A 14,320-nucleotide genomic window follows, 5' to 3' on the forward strand; every position below is an offset into this window, starting at 1 on the left:
AATGTATATGTTAGTTTTAATTAATTTTTTATTTATTTATTTTAATATTTATTATTTAATTTTTATTAAATTATTATTTAACTTTTATCATGAAATTATCATTTTTTACATTTCATTTATGTAAAAAAAGTATAGAATTTTAATGATCAGCTTATTGTTGCTTGAAAAAAAAAGATCCCCGCAGGCAGGCAGACAAAAAAAAAACATTAAGAATATTTTTTCTCTTAAACTAATGTTATAGCTTGTAATTGCTGCCAGATGAGGCTTCTTTCCATTCAGTTGACTATAAAAAGCTTTAACAACAGAAACCAAGAGGGGCGGAGCTTATCAAAGGGTCACTTAGCACTCTTCAAGCCTTTATCAAGCAGATCAAGAAGCATTCAACTAGTTTTTCCGTATACTCAGCATTGTAGGTCTCCACAGAAATGTATGTTAAATATAGTATCTAGAAGCACATTTATTGCTACGGTTAAATGCACAGCTGCAGAGCCTCTGTAATATGCTGCTTTCCAGGAAAAAATTTCCCACAGATTGGCGGTTGGTGTGTCAGCAGGTTGTCCTGCGTTGAAGACAGACGGAAGAGGGGGGGCCGACAGTAGTAGTCATTACTGGACACGCTCCAAGGACAGGGCCTAGACGCGCTATAGTAAACTGTGCGACCAGCAAAATAAGCAGCGGGGGTTGACTGTGTAAATGCAGTCAGTCAAGTGATAACAAACAGAGGAATCCTCCGACCGCTAGTGGACAGACCGTTGCATAGAAGTATGCGACGACTCCTTTGACCATTCATTCAAGAACTGAATGTTAGTGGACAGTAGCACTTGCACAATATCAAACTGTTTCAAGTCGGTACTGTATCAACACAATTCTATGCTGTCGTCTTTATGGCTTTGATAAGCATAGCAGTTACCTACTGATGGAGCTGGGCTACTATCATAATTATCATTTTCAGGAATTAATCCAAGTAACCTGTAAACAAAGGGGCACTCAATCTATTGACGGAATGCAATCAATATATTAAAGCAATAGTTCACACAAAAATGAAAATTCTGTCATTAATTACTTACCCTCATGTCGTTCCAAATCCATAAGAACTTTATTCATCTTTGGAACACAAATTAAGATATTTTTAATGAAATTCAAAAGCTTTCTGCAAAAAAAAAACTGACATGGAAGTGAAGAGTATTGTTGAATAAAGTTGTTATTTTTGTTTTGTATGTGCACAATAAAATTCATAAAATTAAGGTTGAACCACTGATGTCACTTGGACTATTTTAACGATGTCCTTACTACCTTTCTGGGCCTTGAACGCTACATTCCAGTACATTCCAGTTGTTCTGAAATCATACTTTAGCTTTTGTTTAAAACAAACTGAAATTAAACTTTATTTTCTAATAATCTCTCCCTCTCCCCACTGCGACTGAATCATTGAGTCAGTGATTTGAACTTGTGGACCAAATCAGTCTGATTCATGAATGAATCACTTATCTTGTTAATCAGATCAACTGATTCACTGAAAAGAAATGACTCAAAACAAAGATTGGTTCACAAACCAGACAGCTACAGCTCTCAATGAAGGAGTCAAGGAGAGGTAGGATGAATGTGAATAATTCACATGATGATGAATATTTTGAAAAATATTTCATTGTAATTGTATGGAAAAGGGTGACCAGTTCAGTCATGTAAAATATTTAAAAAGCAGATCATATGTTTTTTTTTTTTTAAAGTGTCCTACCGTAATATTGTGTTGGAGTCCCCTACAACAGGTTTAAATGCATTTAAAACCAGAAAACATTGTAATTTTCTCAGAATATACATTTATACATAGTCATTTGTCAGTGATTTCAAGACGGTTGGTTTGAATCAGTTTTGAGTGTAATGTCTGTAAACCCCTCCCTTCCATAGGCCTACTTTGCTCTGATTGGTCAGAGTTCTTGAGCAAGGTAGCGAGCGCTATCATCTGTGTTGCCAAGTCCACGGTTGTTTTTGATGCCGTGGGTTGAAGCGACCCCAAAAACGTCGTATTTAACCCCTGGAATTTTTTTTTTAAATGGGGGACCTCCTCGAAACGCGCTAGGGTTAGTTCTGAGTAGCAATTGGGCAGTTTTTCTTGTGAAATCCTGGCAACCCTGAGCAAACACCTTTACATAAAACAATAATATAATGCTCCAAACACTTAACAAAAGAATAATGGTGGATACGTTACAAGTGCTAACGTGACTAACTGATAAAACAATACAATCTGTAAACCAAAATATGTCTAGGTTACATTTTTTTTTTTATTAAACAAATTAGAACAACGACAGTCTACATCAGGGGTGACCAGACCCGGTCCTGGAGGGCCAGAGTCCCTGCAGAGTTTAGCTCCAAACACACCTGAACCAGCTAATCAAGGTCTTACTAGGTATACTTGAAACTTCCAGGCAGATGTCTTGAGGAAAGTTGGAGGTAAACTCTGCAGGACACCGGCCCTCCAGGAACAAGTTTGGTGAGCCCTAGTCTACATTAATCGACACATTCATAGGAAATAGTGGGTTCACAGCGAATTATCAGAACTATTTACTTGTTGGTCCAAATAAAGAAGATTAGAAGCCAAAGATAAAAGCCAGAATTTGAGAAGCAGTCCTTGGTAAAATTATTAGCACACAACAAAAGGTTTGAATTGTATTGCTATGGTATCGTGGAAGAATGAAATTTGTCCTCTGATTCTTAACATCATCATCTTTCTGCAATGAAAACAAAACAAACTTGCTTTCACAGCGCAGAACACAGTGTCTTCTTGACATGATGTAAACACACTAACTAGCACAAGTGTTTGTGGGCAGGACAGAGTGGTCGTATTTCACGGGCAGGCGGGGATTATGCCAATATGTTACCTGGTGATGTATGTCAGTAACAGGCAGAAGATTAGAGAATATCATGACTCATTAAGGCGATTCTTCATAGAGGCAATGTCTTTATGTATAATGCACTTTTTTGATTAACAACTTTGCAGATTGTTTACATTGAAGGATAACTACGTTGCAAACTGCAAAAAATATATTTTTTGAAAACCCATATGACTTGCTCTTTAATTCATATGAGTGTGAGTAGATGATGACTGAAGCATTTCTTTTAGATGAAAACTCCAAAGAAACCAAAGATCGCTCAAAGAGAAAATTGTCTAAATAGGTAAGGGGAAAAATCAGAAATGTCTGCTGTGCACTTTTCTTTGTTTGTAAGAAGAAATATGAAGCCTGGCGTGGGGCTTGCCATGTTAGCTAGCTGGCTCTTTGAATTTCCGTCTTGCCAGTCTGTTTGATTCACAGAACAAGTGCCCGTAAACCTGCTGGTCAAAATGTCAGGGAAAATAGTGTTAAGAAAATAATAGACGGATGGCTATTTGCTCAGATTTGCTGAAACATTGGCCTCTGGAGGAAGCCACAGGATGTACAGTATCGTATGTACCGCTCACTCCTCTCCTTCTGTGTGGCCTGTGGGCAGCAGGGACGAGCTGCCAGAGACCAAAATCTTTTGGAATTTTGAAAGCTTGTACATGGGAAATGGAATCAAAATGTTTCCTTACTCATTTGCTTCTTATAAAAGCCAACGCACACTGCTGGCAGCAGCGTACAGTCTCAATCATTCTTAAAACAATTTTCCCAAAATAAGTCTGGCTCATGTTAAGAGAAAAAGTGGAAAATGGACACGAATTCCAAAATGAAATCCATGCCATCGGAATACTCATTCGGCTGAAACCGCCGCCTACACACCCAAATGGTTGAGAAAGCAGGTTTTTGGTCATGCAACGTCCAAGTTCAAGGTCCATCTGATTCTCGAGGTATAAATCGGTGTGAATTTAAACTCCATTGTGGCTTAGGTAACTTCCCACAATGTAAACTATGCATTCTTGGTTTATGCTTCAAAGAGAAAAAAGGTCATCCCAAGGCACCAGCAGATACGGACTTGTTCCCAGGCACAGTGTTCCCTCTTACCCTCCTCCTCCTGGAGCCGAGCGGTTTAACGTGGATCCAGTAGGATAGTATCTTATCTTTGACTCAGACGGCAAGATGGAATAAACAAGACATGCACTTGACATGTCGTGGCATGGAGCCATGTAGGTATCAACACAGGTATGAAAGATCTGAATGTAACAGGAAGAGGAGTAAAATCTCAAACATTTGAGCAAGTTCTTGTGCTTAATCAGATGGTGTACAGGTAATTATGGAATTTAAGGTTTGTAGAAGAAAATGTCTTTATGGAGAGATCAGACTTGACAGCATTTCATTTCAGTGGTCACATTTTAGCATTTATAATGAGGAGAATTGTTTAAGCACCAAATCAGCATAATGATTTGAGAAAGAATGGAAAAATGACTGCTGGAAATTCAGATTTGCACAGGAATCAATTATATTTTCAAATATATTAAAATTACTTTAAATTGTAATATTATTACTGTTTTTGCTTTATTTTTGAGCAAATAAATCCAGTCTTGGTGAGCATAAGTCTTTGAAAAACATAATAAAAAATATTTCGCCACAGTTTTCATAGTTTTTCACCAAATATCATATTTTTCCATTTAGTATTGCCCTTTAGAGGCTACAGAAGATTCTTGCATGTTTCGCAGAAGACAACATAAGTTAAATTTGCCCTGATCTTCAGATTCAAAAAGTTTTCACCCCCTGGTTCTTAATGCGTGTTTTTGCCTTCTGGAGCATCAGGGAGCGTTTGAACCTTCTGTAATAGTTGCATATGAGTCTCTCAGTTGTCCTCAGTGATGGAAAAGATGGATTCTAAAATTATACAGTCATTGTTGGAAAGGGTTCAAATACACAAAAATGCTGGAAAACCAAAGAACAGCAGGCAGTTTAATAAAAACACAGTATTAAGAATCAAGGGGATGTAAACTTTTGAACAGGGTTTTTATATATATATATATATATATATATATATATATATATATATATAAATTCAACTATTATTTTCTGTTGTGGACTATATGCAAACATCTTTTATGTCAGATATCTTATTCAAGTCAGTACTAAAGAAACAATAACATGCATTTTGTATGGTCCTTCTTATTTTGGTAAAATAACATTTTGCAGATTCTGAAAGGGGAGTGTAAACTTTTGACCTCAACTGTAGATGGGAGAGCAAAGAATATTACTTTTTTCCCCCTTTTTCCCCCTCATTTTGTAACGTTCAGTTATTTCGTTATGTGTATTCATTAGCTCTACACTAGTGTTTGGGACATGGCCAATTAGCAGTCTGCTCCAGGTAACGTTTTCTTCTGTCAAGCGAGTCTCGCCCTGCTGGCAGCGACATAGAGGCGTCTGGAGCCAGAGGGAGCTGTGCCGGCTCTGCCAAGAGCAGGAGGCAAAAAGGAACATAGTTTCTCCCACACAACCCACCACTTCACAGCATAAACATCATTGCCTTTACAATACCATTGTTTGCGCAGCCACAGAATGGCTAAATGGATTGACAGCAATGTTGACTGAGACCTTGTCATTGACAGACTGAATTGTAGTGTTGGGCCGGAGTGTAAATATGCTCTCTCTTATCTAATTTAAGCCATCAGCGAATACCGCAGGCATATAGAGCAGGCCTTTATTGTGTCATCGCACAGATATAATCCAGAAGTGTTTTGATTTGCCTTCTATGCTGATGATAGATTTCTATGGGAAATTATTTAACAAAGAAAAGCAAGTTCCCAAGACTTCATTTGAGCTTCACACCCCGAAGGAATTTTACGTGCACATGTATTTATTTGTTTATTTATTTATTGCTTGTTTGCTTTCTATCATTGGATATTTAATTTCCGTTTAAAGTTAAATTGATTTGAAACTTTTTTTCTTAAAAAGTTATTTTTTCATTAATATAAAATATATATTTATATTTATTTATTTTATATTTTAGAAGATTTTTGATGACTGTGAGTAATACTTTATTTTTATATCTAACCACAGACACCTAGACAACCTTTGTATTTGTCTGGCCTGTGAGGCTTTCCATTGAAGCAGTATGCTAACTGTTATCAGAGGCTATATTTGGTACCTCGTGGAAAAAGAGTCAGAATAAGGCATGTCTGAAATATGTTATTGCAGGTGGGATCATGCTAACTGTTGAAATGGAGCCTGCATATCCCCTCTAAATAGAGCTTGTGTTCTCGTCTGTTTGTGTAGCCCAGTTCTGACACCTCAAGAGGCTTTGAGCTGGCAGATTGTCAAATTCTCTGAGACGCTGTAATTGGCGTATAACTGCTAATGATAATGTGCTCAAACAGAAGAATACTCAGTGTGACACATTCCCATGTTCAGTCCACTCTGACTGTCTGTCTACCATTCTTTCGTTCTATCGTTCTGTTGTTCTTTCGTTCTGTCGTTCGTTCTATCTGTCATTCTATGTATCGTTCTATCTACTATTCTTTCTATATTGCTCTGTAATTCATCTATAATCATGAAATGAATTGTCCATCTATCTATCTATCTGTCTATCTATCTGTCTGTATGTCTATCTGTCAGTCTGTCTATCATGTATATATTGTTCTATCATTCTTTTGTTATATCTGTCTATCTATCATGTATCTATCGTTCTGTCGTTCTTTTGTTATATCTATCTATCTGTCGTTCTATCTATCTTTACTGTATCCATATTGTTCCATCCATCCATCCTATCCATCCGTCCATTGTTAGTTCTGTCCATCTAATGCTTCTAATGTCTGTCTAGTGTTCTGTCTATCCTGCATTCTGTCATTCATTCTATTTTTCATTCTTTCTCTAAACTTCATACCCTGTATCTTTCTATCTTGCATTCTATCTAGCGTTCTATCTGGTGTTTTATCTATCTGTCTAGAATTCAATCTATCATTCTATCTAGCATTCTATCTATCTAGCATTCTATCTAGTGTTCTGTCTAGTATTCTATCTAGCATTCTATTTACTGTTCTATTTTTTTATTTTATCGTTCTCTCAAACTGCTGTTATATTATTCTATCATTCCGTTGTTCTGTTGTTCTGTCTGTTCATTCTATCATTCCATCCACCACTCGTTCTATCTGTCCATCATTCGTCCTAGTCATTCAACACTTGTTCTGTCAGTCCTGTTTAGCACTTGTTCTATCCGCCAATTGTTTGTTCTATCCGTCTATCATTTCTTGTATATGTCTGTTGTTTGTTCTGTCCATTGTTTGTTCTATCCATCTGTCATTTGTTCTATCCGTGTATTGCTCCTTATATCCATCTATCACTCATTCTATGCATCTATCGCTCATTCTATCATCAACTGTTCATTCTCTATCTATCTGTCTGTCTGTCTGTCTATCTATCATTCTATCGTTCTGTTTTTCGCTTTATCGTAAGTGTCATTATATTATCCTGTCTGTTGTTCGTTCTGTTATCCATATATCATTCCATTTGCCTGTCCATTTGACCATCCATGTGGCCGTCCATCGTTCATCCTGTCCATCATCACTCGTTCTGTCCATCATTCACTCTATCCGTACAGTTCTATCTGCCCGTTTTGTTCTATCCATCTACCTAGCTGTCTATCTATTGTTCATTCTGTCGTTCGTTCTGTCTGTCTTTCCATCTATGATATATTGTTTCATCATTCTGTCTGTTGTTATATCTATGTATTGTTCTCTCTGTCTGTATATCTATCGTTCTAACATTCTATCATTTGTTCTATCCATTTATCGTTCGTTCCGTCCATCCATTGTTCCGTCCATCTCTCCGTAGTTCGTTGTATCCATCTAACACTTGTTCTGTCCGTCCATCGTATTCCATCTGGCGTTTGTTCTGTCATATTTTTTCATTCATTGTCTAAACTTACCCTGTGCCTTGTCCCAATGTCATGCCAGCTCACTGTAACTAAGACTTCAACAGTACAGAAACGAAACACTGATCCAGGAGCAACATCTGATAGCCATTGAAGGATCAGCTCGTGTAAGCAAGTACATCTGTGGCACATGTGTATCTTCATCAAGGCGGCGGCAACTGTTAAACTTCAATGCCCTTTGAGATTACTTTGCGAGAGAGGAGAACTGCTTTTTAATCCAACTTCTCAGTAAAGCATGGTTCTGTTTTGCGCCACCATTTCTATCGCGACAGGAATTAGAAAACCAGATGTTTATTTTGCGTGTGTGGATGTGCTACTCTAATTGCCGTCTCTGTTTACATTTGTAAACATGCGATTGCATTTAATTTCATCTGTGGGACCTGCTTTGAGTAATGTTTTTGTTTAAACCATGAAAATCAACGGGGTCCAAAACAATCGTACCTTACTGACTTTCATTGTATGTTCCACAGAAAAAGCCATATAGGTTTGGAACGCCATTATGGCGAGTAAATGATTTTTGGATGAACTATACCGTTAAAATACGAACGAGATGATGACTAGAGTTGACACACCCTCCTTAGCGAAAGCTAAATGGAAACCAGGAACGTTTTGAGGCACTTTGATTACTGTTTAAATATCTTTGTAAGAGAAAACTTCTGGTAGTCATTTAGATTTTTGGCCTTCTGACAAAAGCTGATGCAGAACAAAAGGTTCATCAAAGACATCACGAGCGATGAATGCAAAATTTGGGTTCCGTGTTTTAAGACGCATTAAAAAAACGAGACTCATGTGCTGCCCTGCAGAAAAAATCCACGGCCCGGAGCCAGTCTCCATATGAGTCATTTCATTCTGGTAAATCACCTGGCGTTTCATTTTGTTATTTTAGATACTATAGGACAGGCATGCCGAGCCGTTTCATTGTGTCTTACTGGCTGAGGGCACAGCAAACTTTTCTATCCCTTATTCTGTCATCCTTCAATAGTGTAATTTTACCTGTCACTAATTATCAAATTAAGGTGTCTAAAGTGACACCCCTCTCTATTATGTGTTAATGACCTGCCTCTTAGCTTAGACAGAGTGTATTGTATTGCTCTTCCTGGCTGTCAGGCTGTGACCAGTGGCTTTTAGTCTCCACTTGTTTTAAGTATTCACAACACCTATCTTGAATCTTGTCTTCTCTTTCTTTGCCTTGAGCTAATTGCTGACAATTATCAATCCTAATTTGACTCCATCATCGTTTCTATGACCACAGGTAATGAGAACTGACTAATTTCGCTGCTCTTGAGTGGGTGCAGACTTTAACAGGTAAAAGAATCTTTAGCACAAAGATGTTCTGATAGTTGTGATTGTCAGTTTTATCTGGAGGCGTAAGGTTTGACCATATAGAATGAAAAAACATCCATTCAGTTTAAAGTTCTTATCTTTATAGGCTTATGTTGGACTGAAAAGTGTGGAGGTGAATCTCATGCCGATTTGTTACAAATCATTCCAAAATTTACACTGAGATTGTACATTTTCATTATCTGTATATTACCAAAAAATATAGAACTATTTTTTTTTATGAATCCGTTTTGTTTAGTACATGTATTCAAACAAATATTCTGTTACAAATTATTAATTAATTAATAAAATATTAATTATTTATATATTTATTTGTTTCCAATACATAATGTACCCTTTTATGTAAATTACAATTCATTATAAATTGTAGAAATATACAATTTATTATTTATTTTATTTCAAAAACTTTTAATAAAAATAATTTAATTGAACAGTGACAGTAATTATTATATTATTAATTTATGGTTTTTGCAATATTTCTATTTAGCTTCTATTTAAATTTACTTCTGTGTTAGTGCTTAAACATTTGTTTACATTAAAAACAACACAAATAATCAAATGATATTTAAATAATTAATATCTAAAGTTATATGTTAGAACTTTATATGGTAGATCTTTTGTTATATTTGTATTAATCAGTATTAATCAGTATTTGTATGTGCTTGTATTTTTATTAATTTTTGTTTTTTGTAATATAGTATTTTAGTAATGTTAGTACATTTGTTTCAGTTAAAACAAAACAAATATTAGTCAAATTATATTTAAGTAATGAAATATATATATATATATATATATATATATATATATATATATATATATATATATATATATATATATATATATATATATATACATAACTACAAAAGCACATAAAATAATTTTTAATAAATTATGTTTTTCGGTATTGATCAGTATTTTTATGTGCTTGTAATTTTTATATATTTTTTTTATACATTTTTGTTTTTTTGTAATATAGTAATATATCAAAAATTTTAACATTTTTCTATATATATATATATTTATACAATATATAAATGTGAATATATATATAATGTATATGTAAAATATATATATATAAAACTATATATATATATATATATATATATATATATAATACAAATATATATAATACAAATATATGTATATATATAAATGTATGTGTGTGTGTGTGTGTGTGTGTATGTATTGGCAACATTTCCATTTTTTTTTTTTTTTTTGTCTAATTGTTTCATTTTACGTTTTTCATCTAATATTTTATTTTATTTATTTTCTGCTTTTATTTCAATTAACAAAAACATTTTTTTATTTTTTTCAAAACGTTTTACTGCTACTAATACATAAATATTTTTTTTTATATATATGATGTAATTGGGTTTTGTTGTTTTTGTTATGTTTATGTGAATTTTTAGCATTGTGGTAATGAGTAGGCCTGTTGGGTAGATGATGTTAGTGGTCATGATGGTTACAGATATAAAATATTTTTTAGTTTGGTTATATATTTATAAACCAATCAGAATGAAATATGAGATTTGAAGTGAATCAGAATGAAGTCAGAGATTTGAGTAGTCGTTTTGTGGGGTAAAATATGACCTGGACAAGTTAAGACTGTAACCACTACATTAGCAGAAGCACAAGTTGTCTTAATGCTTTAAATTACAGCTTCAGTGGAGTTTTGGCATTTCCCCCTGCCCCCATCCTCCCGTCCCCTATTTAGCACCGCAGGCTCTATCTTCAAACAATTGGCCGTTTGCCCGCTTTGTCTCTGTCCTAGTTAGCGCCGTGCCATTGAGCTGTGAGGTCAGTCACTGGCACTTTTCAGTAAAGTGTTGGAGGGCTGTCTCACCCCTCTGAAGTGTTTACCTAGACCCCTTTCTTGTGCTTTAGCCCTCCCTGCGGCCCGCACTAAGATAAATATTGCCCTGTGTAGAGAGCTCTCTGAGAGGCAGACAGAGGCAAGCTTCTGCTCGTCTGACAATATTTACAAGAGCTCTAAGAGGAGTTAAACGACTGTGTGAACAAAACGTAGTAGACTCACAGTTGACTTTTGTCCCGACGTTAAACACGACGATGTTTTGAACTTTTAGCTTTGATACAAGACACCACTAAAAATGTCTCAGGGGTGTGCGCACAAAAGTAGGCAATTTTTTATATATATATATATATATATATATAATTATTAATTATTAAAATGTTAATTATTTATATTTATATATTTCTTTTTTTGCAATACGTAATGTTCCTTAATATGTAAATGACAGAATTATATTCAATTTATTTATGATTTATTGTATTTTTTTGTTTATTTATTTTTATTTAAAAAATCATTTAATTGAACAGTGACAGTAATTATTATATTATATTAATAGAATTAATTAATTACTTTTTATTCAATTCTGTCATTCATTCTGCAGTTTATTCTGTTATAAATTATTAATTAATTATTAAAATATTAATTATTTATATATTTATTTGTTTCCAAAACATAAAGTACCCTATTATGTAAATTACAATTTATTATGACTTACAGAAATATATACAATTTATGATTTATTTTATATCACAAACTTTTAATAAAAATAATTTAATTGAACAGTGACAGTAATTATTATATTAATTCATATAATAAATTAATTACTTTTTATTTCATTCTATCATTCATTCTATAGTTTATTCTGTTAAAAATTATTATTAAAATATACATTTTTTATATATTTATTTGTTTACAATGCGTAATGTACCCTATTATGTAAATTACAGTTCATTATAAATGACAGAAATATACAATTTATGATTTATTTTATATCACAAACTTTTAATAAAAATAATGTAATTGAACAGTGACTGTAATTATTATATTATTAATACAATTATTATTATTTAATTTATTTTATCATTAATTCTATATTTTATTCTGTTATAAATTATTAATTCATTATTAAAATATTAATTATTTATTTGTTTACAATTTATTATGTAAATTATAATTCATTATAAATTACAGAATTATATACATTTTGTTTCAGATTCATTTTCTATTTTACACAATATTTGGTAACACCAAAATCTGTTGAAATCACTTGGGAGTTGAGTTTCTTTTTATTTGTGTGCTTGCTATCTAACCCTGTGATATAGGGATATAAATTAATTAATTTAAATATTTTTATTTTATTTTATTTTATTTTTATTTTGCGAAATGCTTTAAAGAAACAGTGCCCCACACAGTAGTAGCTGTAGCTTCAGTCTGTCCAACCAAATATTATTAGTCATTCACAATGAAGCGGCACTCATTAATTAGTCTTGTTTGTGTTCTTTCATTTGGACTCGAATGAGGAGAGACATATAGACTAACATTTCCCCACGTCTCCCCTCACTGACCCCTCTCCCAGTGTGGGTAGGAAAAAAGCTACATGTGTTACTCATGGGTTCTTGTTTATTTAGTTTTATGCTTTCATTGCCGCCAAGCAAACATTTCAGTTGCAGTCTGTTAGAAAGTCACTTTAGCAAACTGTGGTTTGTGAGGTATGGGGGAGGCTAGCAGATTGCTCTGTGTGCCGCATTCATGAGACCCTTACATTAGAGCCGCTCTCTAGTGCCTCTTTACCTGGGTTCACCTCAGCAACCACCAAAACATAGGATTAGTTTATTTACAGTAAGATTTTTGACTGAAAACGAACAGGATTTAAAGCTGACACGTTTAAACATTAATTAAAATTTCGTCTGGAACCGTATTCATTCTGTACATGGGTATTAACGTAAAGCCCATACCAACCGCCTAAATTACATGTTCAGCATCCAAAACATCTTGGTCAGGTTAGGAGAAGCCAACTGAAAAAATACACTTGCAGGATAAGGTCCTGTGTAAACATTTCGAACACTAAAAGTAGTAAACAGGTGGGCTCCCAAATTGGGAACAATGGTGGGAAAAGCATGACTTGACTGAAAGGTTTCCCACAAGAAAGGGCACTCGCTGGATAAAACAGGGCTACCGCAGTGATTTATGGGCACCAGGCGGCATGGCACAAAGAAACACATAAGTTCTTTAAGTCTTACTCATCACTGGAAAGAACCTAAAAAGAAACAGGTCTGCTGCTCTCTACTTCCCCATTCAGCTCTGTTTTTACGGCAACAGGTCTTATCCTTACTAGAGGCAACATTTTGTGAAGTACAGCTGGCACTATGATGTGTTCATATATATGAGATGACGGTCTAAATGTATCAACCAATAGAAACTGTGCATCATGTTAGATATTTAAAAATACACAATATAACTGAAGGCTGTTTTACAGTTCCTGAGCAACACTGCAGCTTTGCATGTGAATATAGAATTAAACCATTTGTGTCAAATGTGGCACGATCACAGGTGTGCACGCATTTCATATACAATGACTATGGCTCAATCAATTTATGTATTCATTTTATTTTATTTTTATTTTATTTTATTTTATTTTATTTTAGAGTCTCATTTGTAAGACTTTTTAAAAAAAAAAAAAAGCATAATTTATTAACTAATGTGACCTAATATTAGCTTTTGTATAGATGCCTGACTTATAATAATAATAATAATAATAATAGTAATAATAATTGATAATTAATAAGATTTTTGGTTTACACTTACACTACAGTAAATACACAAACAAACAAATAAACTAAGTGACATTAACTTCTTTTATTTTTATTCATTTTTAATATTTTAAGTAATTAGTGTTTAGTTGTTAAAAATATTTAACGTATTTAAAATCATTCTTGAAAATATTTAAACAAGTTTTTTAAATATAAGTTATTTTATAATTTATTACATTTATAATAGTATATATTTATTAGCGTTTTATTATTATTATTATTATTATTATTATTATATTTTAAATAATAATCTTATTATTGTAATTAATTTTTATTAAAGTTACATTTACTTTTAGATTTTATATATATATATATATATATATATATATATATATATATATATATATTAACTTTAAAAAAATTGTTAATATAATATTATAATTTTATTCTATATACATAATTCTGTATTAAGTTTATTATATATAAACTTGTAATATTATTATTGTTAATTATTATTGTTATTATTATTGTTAATAATAATATTATTAGTACATTTATAATTTCATAAGTTTCTTATATATATGTGTGTGTGTGTGTGTAT

General features: G+C 33.1%; 1 protein-coding gene across 2 annotated transcripts in view; it reads left to right on the forward strand.

The window, feature by feature from the left end:
* Positions 1-14,320, forward strand: part of gli2a (GLI family zinc finger 2a) — a 95,212-nt gene that overhangs the window by 29,477 nt on the left and 51,415 nt on the right. The window lies entirely within an intron of this gene.

The sequence above is a fragment of the Labeo rohita genome, chromosome 9, assembly GCF_022985175.1.
Source record: "Labeo rohita strain BAU-BD-2019 chromosome 9, IGBB_LRoh.1.0, whole genome shotgun sequence".
NCBI lineage: Eukaryota > Metazoa > Chordata > Actinopteri > Cypriniformes > Cyprinidae > Labeo > Labeo rohita.